Source organism: Taudactylus pleione, unplaced genomic scaffold (genome assembly GCF_031769625.1).
Source record: "Taudactylus pleione unplaced genomic scaffold, aTauple2 ptg000090l, whole genome shotgun sequence".
Classification (NCBI taxonomy): Eukaryota; Metazoa; Chordata; class Amphibia; order Anura; family Myobatrachidae; genus Taudactylus; species Taudactylus pleione.
The window spans coordinates 9,393,813-9,417,229 of record NW_028284492.1 but is presented as its reverse complement, the minus strand read 5'-3'; the positions used below and the strand labels follow the sequence as shown (position 1 = coordinate 9,417,229).

The following is a 23,417-nucleotide window of genomic DNA, read 5'->3' as shown; positions in this document are numbered from 1 at the left end:
ATCAGTTTGGGATTTAATCAAACATGAAATCATGATCTAATGAGGAGAGCCAAAGCCTTCACACACTGGCACTTAGGTCCATTAGTGACCATCAGACTGGAAGGTACACAGGATTCTATTTCATTCATGCCCTCACCATTAGTGGGGAATGTGTTCTTTGTGGATGTGAAAGTAAAATGGAACTAGGAAGCATGAAATGGGATTTACCCAAGCAGAACTAAAACAGTGTTCAGTCACCCAACAGTTTGATTGTTTAAATGCTTTCATTGACGTCACTCCCATAGTGCCGAGGAGCGGACACCGGAGTATGGACGGCAGCAGCACTGGAGCAGGGATAAAGGTAAGTGGGTTTTTGTTTTTGTGTGTGTTTGTGTGCGCGCGGGGGGAGAGCAACTACAGGGGGCTCACTACTGGGATCAACTAGGTGCAACTACAGGGGGCTCACTACTGGGGACAACTACAGGGGGCTCACTACTGGGGCAACTACAAGGGGCTCACTACTGAGGGCAACTACAAGGGGGCAACTACTGGGCACAACTACAGGGGGGCACTGCTAAAATGGGCATAACTACAGGGGTACTACTAGAAGAGGCACAACTACAGGGGGCACAACTGCAAGGGGCACTGCATATGGGCACAACTACAGGGGGCACTACTTTAATGGGCACAACTACAGGGGGCCCTGCATAATGGGCACTACTACAGGGGACATTGCATAAGGGGCACTAGTATAGGGGGCACAACTACAGGGGGCACTAACTTGATACACACAGTTTACAGGTTATAAACTATGTTCCCAATAATCTGGTTCTACACGGACATAAAAACTGTGCAACCTGTCTTGAGCTGAGGTGACAGACTGGCAGGAGCAGAGAGGAGGGTTGGTGAAGTAGATCTGTCAGGGTGGGATGTAATGGGCATTACTGTTTGGCATAATGTGTATTTGGCATTACTGTGTGCACAATGTGCTATTAGGGGCATTACTGTGTGGCATAATGTGTTGTATGTGGCATTACTGTGTGGCATAATGTGTTGTATGTGGCATTACAGTGTGGCATAATGTGAAATAGGGGCATTACAGCATGGCATACATTTGTTATAAGGGCTTTACTGTATGTCATTATGTGTTATACGTGGCATTATTGTGTGGAATGTGTAAGGGGCATTGCTGTGTGGCATAATGTGTTGTAATGGGCATTCCGGTGTGGCATAATGTGTTGTAAGGGGCATTCCGGTGTGGCACACTGTGTTATAAGTGTCATTACTTAGTGTGTCATAATGTGTAAGGCACGTTGCTGTATCATGTAACCACACACCTTAAACGTCGTCTTTGGGTGTGTTTGATCTTTGGGCAAGGGGGACGCCTGAAACTTTTTTGGCATGGGGGAGCAAAATTTATAGTTACACCACTGTTTAATTCCATATTGGTACCAGTTATATATCATTGTAAGTTGGGTTAAAAGATAACATTAATAAATAAGAGCTCCTCAGAACCTATATTTATAGAAACCTACTTTTAGTATCTATTGGCAGAGGGACTTCGCCTGAGGACAGCTGCTTCATTACAGATTGATTGGCAATCATAAACATAATTTCATTACCAACAAATTAGCCTGTCTTAGTGCTCTTGGTAGAATATATTTATTTAGTATGATGCAATGCGCCGGCACTCCTTCTGAAATAAACAGCACTCCAGTTTGTGTACGCCGGGCAGAACTTTGACGCGGGTAGCCTGTTCTGGGCCTTCCACTGGATGGATTTGGATGAAACCTTCACAAAGGATACTAAACTTAATAACTTGAAAATTTAAACCCGGGCAATGCCGGGTACTTCAGCTAGTATATATTTATTTGTTTTGACACACACACTTAAAACCACCTGCTTAAAGCATGCGAATGCTAGTATAAGCAGAGATAAGCACCCTGTTTTTTATTGTAGCAGTACTGGTTAGAACTGGGTTTTTGGTTGCAGTCATGTTATTGGTATTTGTATTGAGTCAGAGTTTGACAGCCTATCAGGGACCTGTTTAGGCGGGCTCTGTTTAGAGTTATCAGTGCACTGGGAGGAGTCAGCTTCCTCTTTTCCAGTTGTGATCCCACCCACCCACCCTGCAATTTGAATCGGCTTGGGCCGATGTTATTCGTTGGAATGTTATTCTTTGTTTTTTTCCAACAGGTGAGGCGCAGCTGGCGGAAAGCAGTGGTCCTCGGCGGCTCAATTTAGTGCAGCTGAACTTGGCTAGCATCCCCCCTTTGAGGAGGACCAGGTCTCCATTTTATGGAGGGATCAGCACTTTGCTAGATTAAGGGGAGATGGTACTACTCGAGATAGCTCGCACTTGGGGGTGGACTCTCCACCTCCTTCTCAGTAATACATTCCGCTTATAAGCTGTAGCCGAGTTAGCACTGCTTTTTTTCACCACTATGCTCGATGCTATTACAGATCAATTACAATCAAATTAAATAAATTTGGCTGCGACCTCTTTATTGCAAATCTATTCAGTTGTCAGTGTCGTTATTTTAGATGTTAAGGTTAAGTTAAGTATGGTGAAAATAATAAAACTATGGGTGACTTAATATTTTGTTTAAACAAGAGGTTGACACACACTGAAAACAGGTTGGAGGAAGTAGATCAGTCTACTTCCCTTCTCCCTTGTCAGGGAACTAGGCAACATGCACAACTCATAATCTATACAACACAGTAAACAACCGCCAAAAAAGTACTGCATGACACATTCAGAAATTTCAGCTGTCATTCTACAGAAATCCAGGACTAATACATTAGACAGTTATAATATCTCAAATGCTTACATATTAGTTGCATTATGGAAGACTTAATAAACACAGACACACAAACACACCTAAAGAACCACTGAGCCCAACATACATATTTATTTGGAAGCATGAAGCTAAAACACATTGGACACGATTCAATTCAATGCGAATTGAATAGCGCTGGGAAGGATCGGCCTGAGCTATTCAATTCAGCGTGCTGTTATGTCAGAGAATGGTCGTTCTCGCGCCTTAAACATCGTTTTTAGTCGCGAGAACCAGCATTCCCCGACTTAACTGCCTGGTGCGATGCTGTTTGCGCCGTGCTAAGGGCAGAAAACAGCATCGCGCCAGGAGTTTTGTCGGATTTCTGCTCGCACCCCAGGAAGGGTGCGTGAAGAAATCTGTAGTCGGGCTTAACAGCGCGCTGAATTGAATAGCTCCGGAAGCTCCTTCCTGGCGTTATTCAATTCGCATCGAATTGAATCCAATCAGTGTTATCCCTACTTCCCACTGCAACTCTATTAAATAGTAGCATTTAAAATAGAGTATTAATTGCCCACTTTATTTTACAGACAACTGAAGACACCTCCAACATATTTAGTAGAGTGCTCCGATGGGATTGGGTTGAAATAAATTAACTGATATTATGAAGTTCTACTGCTGTGACATGGCTGATCCTATGGTTGAATCCAACTGTTTACATGCCAGATTTCTATGGAGCAAGCTAGCAAGTCTGTTACTCACACTCTGCTGAATCAGAATGATGTTAAATAGAGAAGCACCCCTCTCCTAACGAGGGATAGTTTATAAGGAGGCTAGAGAGAGCGTCACCGACAGATTTAGTTAGATTAAACACTTCAGTTATTTGTCGTCGATCACTTAGCTCAGTAGTAAATAGAATTTGTTGTATAGTCATTTTCAATTGTGGGAGGTCTCACTCTCTACGATTAGTTTAACACATCAGCTATTTATATAATTGCTACGCCTCCATGTATGATGTGAGTCAGTACGGTTTTAGGTAATGTGATGAGTGTACTGTAAGATTATAAATTACATTAAAGTGCGCATACTTTTATAAGAAGTTTCCTTAATACGACATTCCCATTCTCTATGAAAAAGCTTTCCTAACTCATAAAAATTATTTAAAAAGTACAAGACATTAAAGCAAAATAAACTTTCTTTCCTAAATGCAAAGGACACTGCCCTACTTGAATATATCTACAAGCATGTCTCTCTTCTCAGATTAATGTTGAATAATTTGTGGATTCTTGGCAAAGCTAAGACAAAATTTGTTTTAAAGAGGGTCTTTGTTTTCCAGCAAATTAATGCCAGTCTTTGAACAAAGGCTGATGCCATTTTAGCAACAAAGCATAACATAGCTGTCATACCGAGAACAAAGGCTTTTTTTAAATTTCCTTAAAAATGAAGAAATATAAATTCATAGCATAAAGTTAAAACACAGACTGAAACTAGTCAGCCCATAGTTTACTGTAGGATTGACTGGTGAATTCTGACATAGGAAAATCTAACTTCTAACATGTATTCTGTAACGGATGAAACAGGGTATTTTCAAAACCATCTAAATTAGATGCAACAATAAACTGCAACTCTACAGAGATTTAAAATGTTTTTGTTTGTTTTTAATTTGTGCTAAATAGCATCCTCAAGAACTGAGAGAAAAATGGGGACAACCACAATCTCTCATACATGCCACATTGTACATGACCACATCCATAGCTCAATAGCCAGATCCCTTTTGCCTGAAGGTCATTGACCCATGAAAACAGGCTGTTCTGAGTTTGACAAGATGTTGGATGTTGACAAGTAAATGGAATTCTCTGGTCTGTGATGATTCATTCCAAATTATTGTTTAAATAGCAAACCCAAATACAAGAGTCTCCTTTTTTTTTTTTTTAAACAAGTAAAGAAACATGCAGCCGATAGTAGTCTTAAGGTTTAAGGTGGCCATACGCAGCACGATATATGTGCCGATCCGACGGATCGGCACAATATAGGTGCTATATCGTGCAGTGTATGGGCATGATATCGTACCTGATATCGTGCTGCGCGCTCCCATCGGATCGTAAATCGCATCCCCAGATCTTCCCGCAGGTTCATATGATCTGGGATGCGATGTACGATCCCATTCAGATGGTGGAGGGGGGGCAGCCGGCATATCGTGCGGTCAGCGGGGACCACGCGATTGTCAGCGGGGACAGCACGATCCATCTGCCGGCGGATCGGCAGTTGCCCTACACGGTGCATCGCACCGTGTATGGCCACCATTACAGATCACTATTTTCAATGCCTTTATGAAAAGAAAGCAAGTATGGTTGCCACAGATGTAAAGCTCTTCACATGTCAAGGGGAAGCAGTAGGAGGAGAACACAAAACACATCGTTATCAGTGTTCTCCCCAGAAATTTTTTCCAGCCGGGTGGCATCAAAAAGTTGCCGGGTGGGGGCCTACGCAATAATAAAACATTTTTAAACCCTGACCTTATAATAATGATTTAAACTTGAAATAACATTTTCTATATTAATTCTCCTCTTATTATTAGAGGCCCAGTCGTCTGATTATGAAAAAGCTGTAAAGTCTGTAGGATCTGGTCCTTTTTACACAGCTCCCAGATACTGTCCCCACTTGCAGGCTCCCAAAGTGCCGGGTGGTAGGCTGGTTCTTGCCGGATGGTGCACCCGTAAAAAACAGCCTGGGGAGAACCCTGGTCATGTTGCCAGACAAAGTCAGTCTGCTACACAGACACATGCTCTCAATCTACACACTAAGGGTGGGTACACACCTAAATGACCGGCAATCGTGCCGATGTTGAGGGTGATTGCCTTCACCCATGACTTTGCATGATTGGCGGTACACACTGCATGATTTAATGAACGACAGAACGATTACTTGTTCCGTCCTTCATTAATATGTATGGCGCTGCATGAGATATCGTGTGAGCCAAACACACGATAACGCATGTGACCATGGGAGCACGCAAAACGGGCATGCACACTGCATGATATGCCCGAATTGTTGTTCCGATTTGGCAATATCGGGCCGATATCGTGCAGGTATGTACCCACCCAATACACACAAAATGGTGGTCAAATCAATTTATAATACCATTGCAGGTGCATGCAAGGGAGGGGTTAGTCTAGACAAGAAAAAATTACTAACATTTTTCCCCCAGGACTAATAGGGGTCAGTAAAGAGATTTACATTATATATACACACATATATACATACCTCCCAACTGTCCCGCTTCTGGCGGGGACAGGTCTGCTATTCAGGTAATGTCCCGCCATCCCACCCACAGGCCGCAGTGTCCCGCAGTGGGGGGGGAAATCGTACGGCATCTCTTCACTGTGTGGGGAGTGCCTGGGGGGCAGCCCAGCATCTCCGGGGATACTGGCCTCGCCCCCGGAGAGATGAAAAAGGGCAGCACAGCCCCATTCCTGCGACTACTATATATAAGCTGTGCAATTGTCTTTCAGTATGCGGTCTCTAGCATCCTACTTCAGAACCCTATACACGTTATATTTATATACAGCGAGCATGCCATACAGATTATAGCACATTTATTTTCAACTCAGTTTTAGAGAAATTCATAAAAGACTTCAAATACATTTTCTCATACACCTCTGGCTAATATTAGCTTATAAATCAAATGATTAGGAAACAATGTTGGCTTGCGTCTACATATGTATTCCACAGAACAGACCAAGCTAAGGGCTCGCTTCCTTATAGCGATCACAGCTCCGTAATTACACATAGTTCTGCGAAAATATGCTAATGATTCCAATCGCAATGCCGGCGCACTGCTAGCATAGAGACGCCCACTACCATCCCACTACCGCAATCTCACATATGTAATACTTTGTAAACCATCACAAACATCGGTAACATCGAGTACCATAGGTACCTTATGCAGAATTACAGCAGCCCTGACCTTACTTAGCAATTGCTATCTTCATTGCATGCAGTGAGTACTGAAGCTGCGTATGCAATCGCAGAGGCTAATTTATGCATGCCCATGCAACGGCGTTCAAACGACCAGGCTCACCTGCATTTCTCCGACCACCCCCATGTCACAACCACCAAACGCTCACTGCCTGTTAATCACTCTGCGATGGGTCTGCATGGTCTCTGTGATCGCAGTGCGATCGCACTAGTGCCTTCACGCACGTGCACTGCTAGCGCTGTTGCGATGCTTAATGAATCAGGCCCTAAGATTGAAAACAGTGGTCTCATATCGTGCTCCTATCTGGATAACTATCCTCCCCAAGTTACCCGTGTATCTAACCAATTGTCTGTTTTCATTACGTAAAACTCGAAATTGCCATAACAAATACAAACAATGTTGATAAAATTACGTAGACGAGAAAGTCACCACATTGACAACATTCGTGTCTAGCAAGCTTCTAAATATGCCATGAGAGAACATATAATTTCAGATCTGATAGAATTACGTTTTAAGCTAGCAGAAATGTATGCCCAGCTAACATTGGGCCTGATTCAGAGCCGATCGTAAGCGGCCGCTTGTTCACTCCGAGCGATGTTTGCACAACTGCGCATGCGTACGGATCGTAATACGCATGCGCGAACCAGTCAGTGCGGCCAAAAATCGTTTGTTCGCTAAATAGCGAATGCCTGCTATTTTGAGTGACAGGAGGAGACGTATGTGGGTGGTAACAGGGGAAGGTGCTTGAAAACGGGGAGTGGAGATCAGAACGCAGGCGTGCTTAAAGGTCAAAACGGGCGTTTCATGGGTGTGCATAATTAATACAGCAGCGTCATTGACCACGTCACTTGGTTGATTTATAGTCAGAACTGCTCGCAAGATTGCGGTAGGAAAAACCAACCACAAGAATAGCGAGCAGTTCATACGCTGGTCGATGTACTCGATTAATCTAATAAATAGCAGACATGACGTAGGATGCAAGCGGCCAGGGGGCGTAGTTTTCCAAAAAACGACCGCATGTTTTGTACGCTCGTGCAGACCTAGAGGCGTGAACAGACCGCAAAGAGCGAACGGTTCATTTGAATAGCCACCCCTTTTTTCTGAACGAGCGAGCGCAAATAGCGTCCGGCTCTGAATGAACATTTCCAAAATCCAAATGACGACACAAAAGCAAACTAAACCTTAAAAGACCCTACTGAATGAACATGCCCAAAGCTTTAATACCAAGCTCATACTTTTCATGGAGAAACAGAGCTGGGGAACTATTGGCACGCTTGGTGCATCTCTTTAATTTGCAGCACACAAATACTACAATCATAAACACTGAACAAATCATGGAATCATTTTGGAAATAGGCCTTCAATGATTCATAAAACTTCTGAACATGACGCCAGGGGAATATCAGTTTTGAGAGATGCTTTTCTTCTAAACAACTGAACAGAGTTAAATGTTACAGCAATGGTAATACAGGACATTTCCTAGCCCAGATGGACTTAGGGCCTGATTCAGCACGGATCGCTATTCTGCTTATACGCACGCAACGCAGTTGCTAATATCAGCGGTGATATGTAAATGTTTGCATTTGTATTGCGATCGCAGCCTTAGGATGAGGACGCCCACTTCTCCTTACTCACATCCGTATACTTTGGCAACATAGAAATAATCGGTAACATCGGACCCATACGCACAGTTACTTCAGCGCACGCTATGAGGCCTCAGGCTGGGTATGGTATCGCAGTGGCTAATTTATGCACGCCAATGCAACGCCGTTGAAACACACTGGCATACCTGCGTTTGCCCAACCACCCCTCCGTCACCACCCACAAACGGCACTTCCTTTCAATCACTCTGCGATGGTCTGCGTCGCCACTGAGATCGCAGTTCTGATCGCAGCGTCTGGTTTGCGCACTGTGATGCATACGCAGTGCAAAATAATCGTCAGACTGCGTGCGTATTAGCAACTGCGATCCTTGCTGAATCAGGCCCTTAGTACAGAAGATCACAAAATACTCTCTATCCCCTTGTGATCCCACACTTGAGGATGATATATACAGTTTTAGGGCGAATTAATAATCGCAACTGACTTTTTGGTATTTTACAAAAATGTCCCAGCTATGTACTATCTGTAACTGAGGTAGCGATAACTGCTGTCTCAGCAAGATACATCCCCAGGATAGCAGAAAAGTCTTTACATTTTTTGAAAAACTCTTCCTGACAATCTGACAATGTGCATGTGCAGTGTTAGAGTTAGGAGCCGGCCGGAGGCTGCAGGAGAGGGATGGTAAGGTACTGCTGCATTGAGATTTGTTCCATAGGTATAAAGCGGTTTACATCAGCTGAGGATGGCGTAAACCAATGGGACCAAACTTGAAAAACCTTAGCTTTCAGAGTTTGGTACATAGGAGTCAGACTCAGCTGCGCCTTTGCCAGCCGGGGTGTCTAATTACAGAATCGCAATCACACGCATGTGCGCAAATTAACATGATGGACGGCTTCTCGGGATTGCATTGGCGGAAGCCCTGAGAAGCCGGTAATAGCCATGATAGCAGGGTTGTGGCTTCCCATGGGAAGCTTTGTTATCACAGACCAGACTGGCAGCCTCAGACGGGAAAAAACCAAAACACATCAACGTGGAATTGCCTGTGCATGATGTGATTCACAGGGAGCACTTCATATGGGAAGACACTTCTAGGCAGTCCCTTCGGGGTGGCGGATTTTACTGGAGGCAGCCTGTAAGTCAGACTATAGTCTGCAGGAAATTTCTTTAGGCTGTTAGTGGGGTATCTATAATTATGCAAAAACTGCTGTTGTTGCAGAATTGTATGAAAAATGGGCATGTTAAATAGGCCCCTTAATCTGGTCATATTTTCTGCCCTAACTGAACTCAGCTGGAAACAGATAAATAACATTGGGCCTGATTCACTACCGATCGCAAATGCGATTGCAATTGCTATTACGCACGCAGTTTCACTACAATAGTATGCTAATGCATTGTGATCGCTATGCCATCGCAGAATTACATAAGTACGCCCACCTTACAAACATCCGTAATGTTTAGCAAAACCATCGGTACAATTGAGTACCATCGCAGCCTCGCACACACTTGCACAAGGACTGACCTTACTCAGGAATTGCTAACTTCATCCAACTAGTTGGTTGGTTGGAATGAAAATCCGGTAATGAATGAGAGCAAATGACAATCAGCCATTTGCTCCCAAACACCAGAAAACATGAAAGACATTGTTCAGGCAAGTTGGTTACATCTGTTTGATTTAAAAAAAACTTGTCTGAACAACAGCTTTCCTCCGTTTTTCCGGTGTTTGGGAGCAAATGGCTGATTGTCATTTGCTCCCATGCATTGCAAGGTTTTCATTCCGACCAACCAGCTAGTTGGATGGTTGGAGAAAAAGTTGGTCTGGTGTATGGCTAGCTTAAAACAGGTTTTAAGAATAGAACACCACAATTCCAGACCAACTTGTAGCCAATCATAGTATTAGAAAGGAATGAGTATGAAGTCCCGGCAGCTGAAACTTAACCCTCCCCCCCTTTAAGGGCGCCCCGGGCGTACCTCCTTCGGGCTGGCGTCCTTCTGTGTTCCGGCGTCGGGATTAAGATAGGCGTCGAAAATTAAGATAGGCCTCTGTATTTCGACGTCTGTCTTAAGTCCCTTGTCGGGATTCAGCTGTCGGTATTGAGTTTCATAACTACATCCCTATTAGAAAACCACAATCCTAGACCAACCTGTAGTCAAATCATAGTATTAGAACACCACAATCCCAGACCAACCTGTAGCCAAATCATAGTATTAGAACACCACAATCCCAGACCAAGCTGTAGCCAAATCATAGTATTAGAATACCACAGCAGGCAGTTTTCAGAGCAGAAAGCTCAGCATTACCTGTCTGCATGTGAACAAATGTTTTCTACACAGACGCACTTAGCAACCCAACTTGTCCATTGCTAATTAACAAAAAGTACAACGTTCCTACCAGCTTTCGATGTTCACATACACTGCCAGACCCAACATTATAGCTATAATTTGATCTAGAGTGACCCATATCTAACCAGCGTTGCCATTTACTGGCCTTTGTACCTTCATGGTTCTTCTATGAAAATGGCGATTTTGGGGCATCAATGGACCTTACAAAGTAGACAAAAAGATCAACTTTAGTGTAGTAATTTAAATATAATTAGCATACTATTATTTGGGAAGAGGGTAGAAACATTGATTACAAGGCTTGAACAATTCTTTTTCAGCCCTCTTCACAGATCCTTGATTGATTTTGTGAAATACCAGTATAGTTTATATAGGGATGTTTGGCCTTCTTTGTATAGAACGATATTACCATCTCTGGCCATAGACAAAAGCTGCTCCTCTTCAAAGATAAAAGGACAATAGCAACATCAGAGCATAAAATACTAACATGTCACACAACTGGACGTCAATGTGAAACTGGAAATTTATTACTGCAAGTGCTTTCAGCTCAGCTGCTGCAACATAGTTATCAGGGCCAGCAGAGGAAAGAACAAGCAGAAAACAGACGTCAGATTAAGAACATTTTATTATCGCACTTAGATTATCCATAAAACATGAGTTGGTTTACTTACAGCAACATCAATTTTGAGGCAGCTACTCACAGTTCCCAGTGTTGTATGGGTTATTTTGAAGCAAGACGACTCATGCTGTCAGTAATAATTTACCTAATAAAACTAATCTATAAATAGACAGTAAAAAGGTTGACTATGTCTAGATAGACACCCCATGTTGGACAGTCAATAGGTCGACAGGCACAAAAGGTCAACACACTAAAGGTAGACATAAGATGGTCGCAGGTACAAATGGTCAACAGGGTCAAAGGTTCAACAATGAAATGGTCGACGTATTTTTTATTTTTTTTTCTTCATTTATTATAGTTAGGGTTGGTTAGAATTAGGCACCTACCCTGACGGTGAGGGTTAGACACTAAGAGTAGTGTTAGGGCTAAGATTAGAGCTAAAAAAATAAAAAAAAAGTGTCAACCATTTGTGTGTTGACCTTATGACCATGTTGACATTTAGTGTGTCAACATTTTGTCCCTGTCGACCAATTGACTATCTCACATCTGGTGTCTATATAGACATTGTCAACCTTTTTACTCTCGATCTTTTATACCATAACCATCTTTAATGTAATCGCCTGGTGTGCAATTCATAATCCTCAACTACATTTGGCTCTTCTTAAGTTAACTGTATATTATAAAGGTAGATGTCCTGCAGTTTTCCAGCTGCAGGGGAACTATAAGTCCTAGTAAACCCTGTGAAGTAAAATCACTTTCATGCCTGGCAACTGTGTGGTTAATAAGTTACAATGCTTAAAAAAAGTGCCAAAGTGCAATAAAACCAAAACAACCAATTAGACATGTGTTGCCATGGTCTAACTTGTAATAGATACAAGCACCTTTCTGATTGATTGCAATGATGGAGGCTATATGTCACGACCATTGCGTGTACACAGAGGTCTGCCAAAGTTGGGCCATCCTGACAAGGGTAAGTCTAGTGGCGTCACGGCTGTCTGGGTGCCACCATGTTGTCTTTGGCCATGTGACATAGCAGGTCAATCGTCTGTGGATCACCTGCTCTCTCTGGCCTATCACGTTCCATTACTGGGTACTTAAGGGTGTTTAGGAGCGCCCTGTAGTTGCCAGTGCAACGTGTTCACAGCGTCAGCTATGTGAAAGAGAGTTCTCTGTACCTTAGACTTGTGCTCCGATGCTTGTCCTAGCTCCTTGTCAGCCTCTGGCTCCCTGCATAGCCTGCACCGCTCTGCCTTGCCTCGCACTCAGCTGGAGATCAGCCTGGCACTTCCACCAGACCAACTCCTGCCTGAAACCTGTCTCCTCAGTTAACCCATTCCTGGGCAGCCACCATCACAGCATTACCGGATTCTCCTTTCAGCCATCATCACAGCATTACCGGATTTCCCTTTCAGCTATCATCACAGCATTTCCGAATATCCCTCTCAGCCACTATTCAGCATACCAGGATATCCACTTCACTCTTACAGTCTATCTGGATTCACCTCAATCACCTCGTCACAGTTCTGGACATTCATTTATTCCCACTCACTACAGTTCCCTCCTGCCACATATATTAGTTTGTTTATTACTGGACTTAAGTTTACCTTATTGTCCACAACAAACAGTCTCTGACACCAGATTTGCAACTGAGTAATACTAGTAAATACCCTCAATGGCTGGCAATGCCAAACAACAAATAATGAATGCAATCTAGATTGATATTTACAAATAACATTTGCATATAGGAACAGTTATAATTCTATATGCTAAGTTGCAAACTTCATTGGTCCATAGTTTAAAATAGTATTGGTATGCATTTCATTTGGTCCTAATGTCCACAGAGGAGTTGATCTATGATCTATGGGTATACATGGTGTGCTAGCAATGCTGTCCACACAGCAATGACCTGTGCAGCTCAAAAGGAGACTGCGAGAAAATTCTGCTAACATTTTCTCATGGTAACCTGCAAGCTAAGTTATTCATTGATGTCCATGTGGACAGCTAAGTGACACGGCTTAGATATTAAGGGATCACTAGGCTGCTCTATAGTCTGGTGGTTTTCTCCAGCTGCAATGCATTTTGAGAAAACACTACAAGGGTAAGCACTTAAGCTACAGCAAAATGCTGTGTTATATATAGAAACCAAGACATGATTCATATTTCCTGGCATATGTCTTCTCCCAGTAGAAGCATTTTGTAGGTTTCATTCTATATTTTACCTTTATGATCAAACACCGATTTTATTTTGTTTGGTTAGAGGTCAAACTAAAGTTTTTTTCTCCACAAAATGAGCCGAGTTACTCGTTAGCTCTGACATCTACCATTAAATGGTTTAACTTTCCTAAGTTCCTAAGGGATATATACTTTTGGCTTGTTAAAATATAGATCTTGGGTAGGAACATCAATCTTATTTAAAAATCTGAGGGTTTCTCCATCTTGTATGACTTGCCTCCTCTTACACAAATGCCGGTCACCTGTAACTGGTGCTATAACGTGCACGATAGGGAAGCTGAATCCGTCTAGTTCTATTCAATAAAGCTGAATATAAGAATCCTATTAAGCTATATTGAAGAGGGCAGGATGGGTCCAGTCCTCCCTCAGTGTAAGCTGCAGTGCGATATTGTTCCCAGAGTCCCTTAGAAGAGTCACAACTGGGCAGGTAAAATGGAAGGGGAGTTGTCCAAAAAAAGACACCTTTAAAAGAAAAAAAAACAAAAAACAAACCATAAGCAGAAATTCCCTTACTATGATTTTATTTATACTATTGTTAGCCTTAATTTATACAGTGTCTGCATGTTCCGTATCATTATAAAAGTAGAAGAGGCAGGTAGAACAAGCCATGGAAACAATACACAAATGAACAGTGATGTGAAAAAGTTTCTGCCTACTTCCTGATTTCCTTTTTTACATATTTCTCACAATTTCAAAGATCTTCAAACAAAATTTAATACAATACAAAGACACCCTATGTAAACACAAAGTACAGTTATTACTGTAATAGTAATTTAATTGGGATCGGTATGAAATCCCGACAAGAGAAGCCCGACAGGAGGAGATCCCGACACCGGCTGGTATGTGCCCTAACCCTCCCTTAGTGGTGCCTAACCCTTAAACTCCCGGGGTGGTGCCTAACCCTAAGTCCTCCCCGGGGATGCCTAAACCTAACCCCCCCGTCCCGCACTCTAAACCTCCCGGGGGGGTGCCTAACCCTAACCTACCCCCGGCGGTGCCAACCCTAACCCTCCCCCCTAGGGGTGCCTAACCCTATCCTCTGTTTTTTAAATTTGCCCTGGGCTCCAAAATACCCTAATTGCATCACTGTGTATGGGGACATTTACTCATTCAACCAATGAACCAAACTGAATTAATAACTGGGTTCAATCAGACTACACTAAAGGTTCCCAAACTCGGTCCTCAAGGCACCCCAACAGTCCAGGATTTAAGGATATCCATGCTTGACCACAGGTTACTTAGTAAATTTGATTTAACCACCTGTGCTCAACCATGGATAGCTCTAAAACCTGGACTGTTGGGGAGCTCTTAGTGAACCTCTGGACTAGACACAATCGGGCTTGGTTACTGCCAGCCCAGTTGAATCTAAACATCACTAAAATAGAATCTTTCCAGCAATGTGGAGTCGGCTACAAGGTCTGAACAAGCATCACAGGGGAGCCGAGAAAGAAAGTTATTGAAATATTTCAGTCTGGAAAGGGTTACAAAGCCATCCTACTGCTCTAGGACTCTAGAAAACCACAAATGAGCTACTATCTTCAAATGGAGAAAACTTGAAACTGTGGTGAAACTTCCCAGCTTATCAAAATTCCTCCACAATTGGTATCCATGGGAGAGTTGTAAGGTGAAATCCACTGCTAACCAAGAAGAAAATAATGTCTGGTCTCACATCCATTGACAACCCCCAAGCCTAACAGGACCCAAGACCTTCGGAAATGTCCAAAGTCCTTACTTAAATCCAATTTAGATGCTGTGGCAGGACCTTAAACAGGCCATGCATACTAGAAAAACCTCCAGTGTGGCTGAATTAAAGCAATTCTGCAAAGAAGAGTGGGCCACAAATGTTCCACAGTGATGTGATAGAATGATCTCCAGTTATCGGAAGTGTTTGGTTGTAGTTGTTGCTGCTAATGGCGGCAGAACCAGTTATTAGGTTTAGGGAGGCAGTTAATTTTTCACAGTAATATATGTGTTGGATAACCTGTTTCCTTCAATTTCACTGATTTGCAGATCACGATCAAAGTATGATCGTACTTTTCAGCAAAATTTAACATGTATTATTTCACTGATCCTCCGACGGCTCAGGGAACATCAATGGCCGCCGGTCGGCATTTCCGACCGGCGCATCAATGTTTTTGATCTTATTGAAGGATCGGACAATACGTCGGTAGGTGTATTGGGTCCTTAAGCCCGGTTAAACACTTGGCAACCTGCCAAAGCAACACTGGAACTATAAAAATGGTATAGGTGGAATGGCGCTAGAAACACATTAACACATAGAAACAATGTATTCATTAATCATTTTATAGAATAGAAGATTGCAATGATATTGATACAACAATGTGAAATATAATAAGATGTAAACAAGTAAAATCGTGTCTCTGCGACAATCAATAGATGAATAAATAACAAATGTCCTGTAACAACTGCAACAATGTTACCAAATAATTAGGAATGGCTACTTGAAGCTCCGTGCAAGCAGGGAGTGGGCTTCCACAAGTAAACGGTTGTTAATACCAGTGTGCGGCCATTAGAAAAAAATCATGGTAGGGTACCCCAAAAGTATGACAGTAGGTAGGTCTGGGTGGTAAATAGACCACTCTCAATAATAGTGGCTCATGCTCACCCCTCGAACGCGGAATGGAGTAGGTCCAGAAGAGGATGCGATGACAGCCTGGAGTGGAGACCGGCTGGTTCGCGGCTGGAAATGCTGAGGACTAGACGGCAGTGCAGAAGCACATGCGGGAGCACTAGAGTTGTGAACTCTATGGTCCGGGGCACAGTGGCGTGTCTCAGAGAAGTCTTTGATCAGCACCAAGGCTTGTTCTTTAAACTTGTTAATGGATGTACAGTTTCTACGAATACGAAATAACTGGCTTTTAGGAACATTATTCAGCCATTTTCTTTTATGGTTGCTAGAGTATGGTATAAAGCTACAGACATCGACAGACTTTCTATAACTAGAAACATTGACATGATTATCTAAAATATCCAAAGAGATGTCCAAAAAATTATTAATATGGTGCTGGTGATAGGAGTGAGTGAAAGTTAGTCCATAAGTGTTAGTGTTCAAATATTCAAAAAACCTTAAGACAGAAGATTCATCACCCTCCCAAATAAAAAATGTCATCTATATATCGGCAGAAGAGGACCAGATTCGCAGCGAATTCGCCACCCCAAATGAGCTCATCTTCAAGACGGCCCATATAGAGGTTGGCGAAACTCGGTGCGAATCTGGTCCCCATCGTCGTACCGGCAAGCAACACTGGATGCTACGATGGAACAATATTTCGGGCGGACGGTACACCTTGCACGATCCGGTGAACGACCGTCCGATATATCATTCGCTTGCACCATGCACCTTCTTGGTGTAGGCAGCTGGGTTGCTCAGTCGGCCGTGCATACACACATTAGATGATCTGGGAAATATGTAGATCCAATCCGGCATATCATCCAAGAAATCGTCTAGGGCACAGGTTCTCAAACTCGGTCCTCAGAACCCCAAACAGCGCATGTTTTCCATGTCTCCTTACAGAATAACAAGTGAAAATTTAGGTCCACCAGTGTCAGTCAGTCAGTAATGAATTCACCTGTACACCTGCTAGGTGATCTGGAAAACGTGACCTGTGTGGGGTCCTGAGGACAGAGGACCTCATTCAGAGTCGGTCGTAAGCGGCCGCTCGGTCGTACGCATCCGATGTTTCCAAACCACGCATGCGTACGCTTAGTTATGCGCATGTGCATACGAGACCTTGCGATCCAAAATGCTGTCGATCGTACGGCTTACGAGCAGGAAGTGACTTCCGAGAGTTGATTGACATGAAAGGCCGTTTGTGGGTGTTGACGGGGGTGGTGGTCTAAAAACGCAGGCGTTCCTCACCGTTTTCGGGACGTACATAAATTTCCTGCTACGACCGACATAGAAGGCCGAAAGTAGTAAAACATCACTCTGCGAGCAGGTTAGAGGCCTGGCTGATCGTACAGCTTGAAGTTGGGTATGTGCTCTCTCAAGCCCCAGAGTACAATCAATACTATCGAATGTGACTGATGTTATGTTTGATGTTTCTATTTTGTGCCACACAATGCAAGCAGCTAATAATCGTTTGTTGTTGCTAATAACACTGCTAATTGGCTTGTAATTTATTCAGTTGCGTTTGCATTAGAGAATAATAAGAATAAATATATTTCATGGGGATGGCTTATTCTATGCGTTTTTTTGTTAATTTTTTATGTAATTTGCACACAACACAAGCGGCCGCAACCATCAGAAGAAAATTAACATACAGCAACTGACAGCGACTGACAACGATTGACTCGATCGCTAGCTGCTATCACTCGCTAGCTAGAGGAGGTGCATTGTTCATGTATGGGCGTCACTTTGGCTGCGACCGACCGGCCGTGCAATTGCTTCCATTTTCAGTTTTGCGGTCGTTAGGCATACGACAGACTCTGAATGAGGTCCAGAGTTTGAGAACCTCTGGTCAGCATTATAGTCAGTTTTGTTTGAAAATCTGAAACAAATAAGTGTGACAAATATACAAAAATAGAAGCAATCAGGAAGGGGGCAAAAACTTTTTCACGTCACTGTACATTAAACAAGAGGGGATAGCTTGCTAGAGCTTAACAATTAAAAAGGCAATGCAGACAGAATGTCCAAACACATATATATCCAGGAGAGGGAACATACTATACCATATCCTCTACTGTGCTCAAGACAACGCTATGCTTTTATATATATGTACACTGAGGCATAACATTGCACAAACATGCTGTAACCCACAGCAACAAGACATTCACAATTCTGCAGTGTACCAAGATTATTTAAGATAACAATGTTTATTCTCCAATAGCACTCAAAGAGCTTAATAAATAAGCCAAGTGTCTGTCAAGGAGAAATATAAGTTCCGGGAAAGGGGTGCAGATGTCAGTGTTCAGCACTGGGGGTAACTTGCACAATGGTAATAAAACAGGAAACAAAATCAAAATAAACTATAGAAAATAGGTGTCCCTTTGGGCCATAAAGGCATTCCTATAGAGTGCAGACTGAGCAATGTACCAGCTTACATCTGTGTATTAAATATGACATGGACATTTTGCAATCTTACATAGAACGGAGTACAATCAGTTAATACAACTCATACAAGTTTTGTTTTACCAACCGTTTTGTAACACAGCAAAACATGGAACCACATCTGTAGAAATGGGCAGAAACACCAGGCCCACTGCTTGCTGAGTCATGACAGAACAGGCAGCATCCCCCTCAGCATACCGTAAGGACCTTAAAAGTAATGTCAAAGGGCTAAGACCACGTGTCCTACCCACAGACATGGGTGGTGTCATTGCAGCTGCTTCTAGAGCCATCAGGAATGGAACTTATTATTTTTCTAGTTTATGAAGTTACAGTAGATTAAATGGTTAACGGCCTCTGCCTTTCATGAATTCATGTCAAAGAAAACATTCCGACAATATAGTCTGAGGGGGGGGTGGTAAGGAATGAATACCGTGTAACTCAAATTAACATTAGCCTGCAAAATGAAAATTATTTGATATGAACCACAAAAGGTAAAATACATTGTTATTAGCTAACCTGACATTTCACTGCAAATATGTTAAATAGTTATTACCTCCCCATTCCACTAAGCAGGCGAAACTGCACTTACATTTATAGGATAGTGTACTAATGGGATCTCATATTGGTTAAATAGTTAAAAGTGCAATGCAATCTCTGCCTTTATAGGTCCCCGACTAACCATTGGTAGAAAACCATTGAATGCATACATGTGCATGCATAAAGGCAGGGCTCGACAAATCCCAGAGGCCAGGTCTACCAGATATTGCTGCCTGGCTACCAGATTTTGCAGTGAGGGAGGAAGCAGATCCTCATCAGCTCTGGCGGAGATTCGTGCCTATATTATTGGCAGTGTTCATATCATGTACAGGGGTGCATGTGCTGAGTGTCACCTGCGGTGACTGCTGTGCCTGTGTCAGTCCCGGCCTGCACTGACGACTCCTCTCCATCCTGGCCTGCTCTGATCCCTGCTGTCTGTCCCAGTCTATGCTGATCCTCCTGTACGTCCTGGCTGTCTACTATCTCCTATCTCCGGCTGCATAGAGCTCTCCGGTAGTAGGGTCTATGTGTGGCCAGGGATTGCTGAGCGGCTTCAGAGGGATAGTGGTGTGACCATGACCATGCAACACTATTGCAATAATTTCAGATGCTGCAACATCCTTGGCCCAGGGCCATCGCTTCCATTGGGCTTTTTGGGCAGTTGCCCAAGGGCCCGAAGCTTAAAGGGCCAGCCAACCCACCCCCCTGCAGCTGCGGCCAGTTGGTAGATTTGTGATACTTTTATAAGCCAGCCGCTGGTGCACTATATTCTGATCTAACCTCCCCCCCCCCTGGGGACAAGTAATCACCTCAGCCCCAGTTTCACTTCATCCGCTGGTTTCAGACCAGTCAGACAGAGCCTCTCTGCATATGTGGGAGGTCTGATGGGCTTGCAGGAGGGTTTAATTTTATTGACCATTTACATTTTTTTCCCATGAATGTAATGGCGTAACACTACAATGCTGCACAGATAGTAATGGCGTAACACTACAATGCTGCACAGATAGTAATGGCGTAACACTACAATGCTGCACAGATAGTAATGGCGTAGCACTACAGTGCTGCACAGATAGTAATGGCGTAACACTACAGTGCTGCGCAGATAGTAATGGCGTAACACTACAGTGCTGCGCAGATAGTAATGGCGTAACACTACAGTGCTGCGCAGATAGTAATGGCGTAACACTACAGTGCTGCGCAGATAGTAATGGCGTAACACTACAGTGCTGCGCAGATAGTAATGGCGTAACACTACAGTGCTGCGCAGATAGTAATGGCGTAACACTACAGTGCTGCGCAGATAGTAATGGCATAACACTACAGTGCTGCGCAGATAGTAATGGCGTAACACTACAAAGCTGCGCGGATAGTAATGGCGTAACACTACAATGCTGCACGGACAGTAATGGCGTAACACTACAATGCTGCACGGATAGTAATGGTGTAACACTATAGTGCTGCACGGATAGTAATGGTGTAACACTATAGTGCTGCACAGATAGTAATGGCGTAACACTACAATGCTGCACAGATAGTAATGGTGTTACACTACAATGCTCTACAGATAGTAATGGCGTAACATTACAGTGCTGCACAGATAGTAATGGTGTAACACTACAATGCTGCACATATAGTAATGGCGTAACACTACAATGCTGCACAGATACTAATGACGTAACACTACAATGCTGCACAGTGATCCCATTTGAATTCTAAGCTTCTTTATATTCTGATGGCCAAATATGAAGAAATGCCTCCCGAGTTTACCGGTCACATAACCTGAACACTAAATCTATATCACATGTTTGACAGGAACTGCAGGAAGTGCTTACACCATTACTCAGCCGAAACCCACACACATAAAGGGGTCGCTGTAATCTTTCTGCTTAATTTACAATGTAACCACATTATGATCACATATAAACCAGCAATTACTGAGGGTGCTCCTCTCTCTTCCAGACTTGTTATGAGTTTGTACACAACACTTTGCTGAGTGTTCAACACATAAAAGCTTTATCCCAATACAACAGGCAGCCAACTATAATCAGCTATTTGTCCCATTAATACTCATAATGTTATTGTGGATGTTGATGGGGGGGTGTTATTAGCTGTAATCCACGGATCAAATAACCAATAAATAAATCTCCCTCCCTTCATACACTAGTCTGAGAAAGGATCAAGAGAAGCAGCTCTCACAGCTGGAAGTCTCTTAGTGAAGTTGTAAATGAAGCAGGTAAGACAAGCTATGCACACATGTAAAGCCATAAAAAAGGGCCTGCTACAGTACATACCAAGAGCTGGGCACCTCCAGGACAGTCAGCCTGTTGCTTGTGTCACTGTGTGTGAAGTTTGAACTCTCTCTTCCTTTTCCTGAGCTTTGCCTGCTAGAAGTGCTGTGTTTACAAGTGTCCCCTCTGTGACGTGTCAGTGCTGCTCCTCCCCAGTACTGGCTGAGCCATCATCACATCAGATACCAGGCGAGCACAGCTCTCTGCCTGTAGCAAGTCCGAGTCCCTCCACTTTCGTGACTGATCACAGCTCCTCTCTGCATCGCCAGGAAGTTTCACAGCTTAAAAAAAAAAAAAGACAGGAATTCCAATTAACTCTTTCACTACCACGAAAAAAAAAAAAAATATATATATAAATAGAAAAATTATTTATATGCTTTATTTCGACTTTCACTACACTACTGTCTTCATAACTTAAATTGTGCGTTTTATAGCCATGTATCATCAGACCAGAAGATGACTAGACAGTCCCAAGAGGCTGTGTTAATTAGAACTCAAAACATCCACATATGTGATAAACAACCTACCGCTTTATTAGTGGATAATAAACACTAAAACATAAAATTGCCACTAAGTCATCTGCACAATAATTAATTATGTATAATCGGACGCAGTTGATTATTGTTTGTCCTTGGGTGCAATACAGTTCAGTAATGCTATCTCTGTATACATTGCATACACTTCTATCTAGAGAACAGTATTGTGATTTTTTAAGTGCATAGATTATAAGGCAGTTACAGCAATGTGTAAAGTAAACGTTGTAAAGTGGCTGTCATGGCCCCCATACATGATATGCACCTAGCAATGTGACAGCCGATCTGACACGGAGCAATCTGGTGCCCAACTGCCCAATATGCCGTCCCCCCAGATCAATTGAACAAGCAGAAAGGTCTGGACGGACGATCCCACGGGAGCGCGAACTGGCCGATATCATACCCACACATGGAACGATATAGCGGGGATATCGTTCCAATCCGTCAGATCGCCCAATATATCGCTCCGTGTGTGGGGGCCAAGAGCCAGTATATGCACAGTAGCCACAGACATTTTGTGGACTGATCTAACCTCAACAGGCAGCCTATCAAATTCATTAGAAACTGGCACCTGATGAGTGGTGTCATTACTTGATAGACTTGATATACAGTACATTGTCATTTTTAAGAATTTTAGCAGAAGGCGGAAAACATCTCTTTAATGGGTCGTAAAACCTAACACAGAAGGTGACCAAATTTCAACAGGCAACGTAAAACATAATTAGTACCAAAAATAATAATGGGACTTTCAATAGTCTCAGCACAACTTCCTTGTTTGCAAATGTCAAATATCTCATAAGTTGTAAAAAGCTGAATCATGAAGAATGTAAATAGCAGACCAAAATAACTTCCACATTCATTTGGTCTTTCTGTTGTCCCATTGATTTAGCAATATACCCATTAAGCCAGCGTTTCCCAAACTTTATCCTCAAGGCACTCTAAAGCTGCATAGACATGTAAAGATTTTCTGTCCAACCATCAAACTAGTTGTTTGGTTGGAATGAAAATCTGGTAATGTATGGGCGTAACTGATGATCAGCAATTTGCTCCTAAATGCCAGAAAACAGATGAAAAAGTTTGTTAAATGTGTGATCTAAACAATTTGTTCATACAACAGTTTTTGTCCATTTTCCGGCGTTTGGGAGCAATTGCTGATTGTCATTTGCTTTCATACCTTACCAGATTTTCATTCCAACCAACTAGTTGGATGGTTGGACAGAAAATCTTTACGTGTGTACCCAGCTTAACAGTCCAGGTTTTAAGGATAGCTACGCTTGTTCACAGATGGCATAATCAAACTGACTGAGGTACTAATTAAATCACCTGTGCTTAAGCATGGATATCCTTAAAACCTGGATCGTTAGAGCTGGGCATCCACTATACAATTTTCTGTCAGATATCTGTCCAATCTGGCTGGTTGAACACTACTGGTGGTTTGTTTTCTTAATGTAGTAGGCATGCGCAG

General features: G+C 42.9%; 1 protein-coding gene across 1 annotated transcript in view; it reads right to left on the bottom strand.

The window, feature by feature from the left end:
• Positions 1 to 21,688, bottom strand: part of SGK3 (serum/glucocorticoid regulated kinase family member 3) — an 86,795-nt gene extending 65,107 nt beyond the window's left edge. The window contains exon 1 of the mRNA XM_088469345.1: positions 21,423 to 21,688. The gene's annotated coding sequence lies outside the window, so the exon portion shown is untranslated. The remainder of the gene's footprint in view (positions 1 to 21,422) is intronic.
• Positions 21,689 to 23,417: the final 1,729 nt, after the last annotated feature.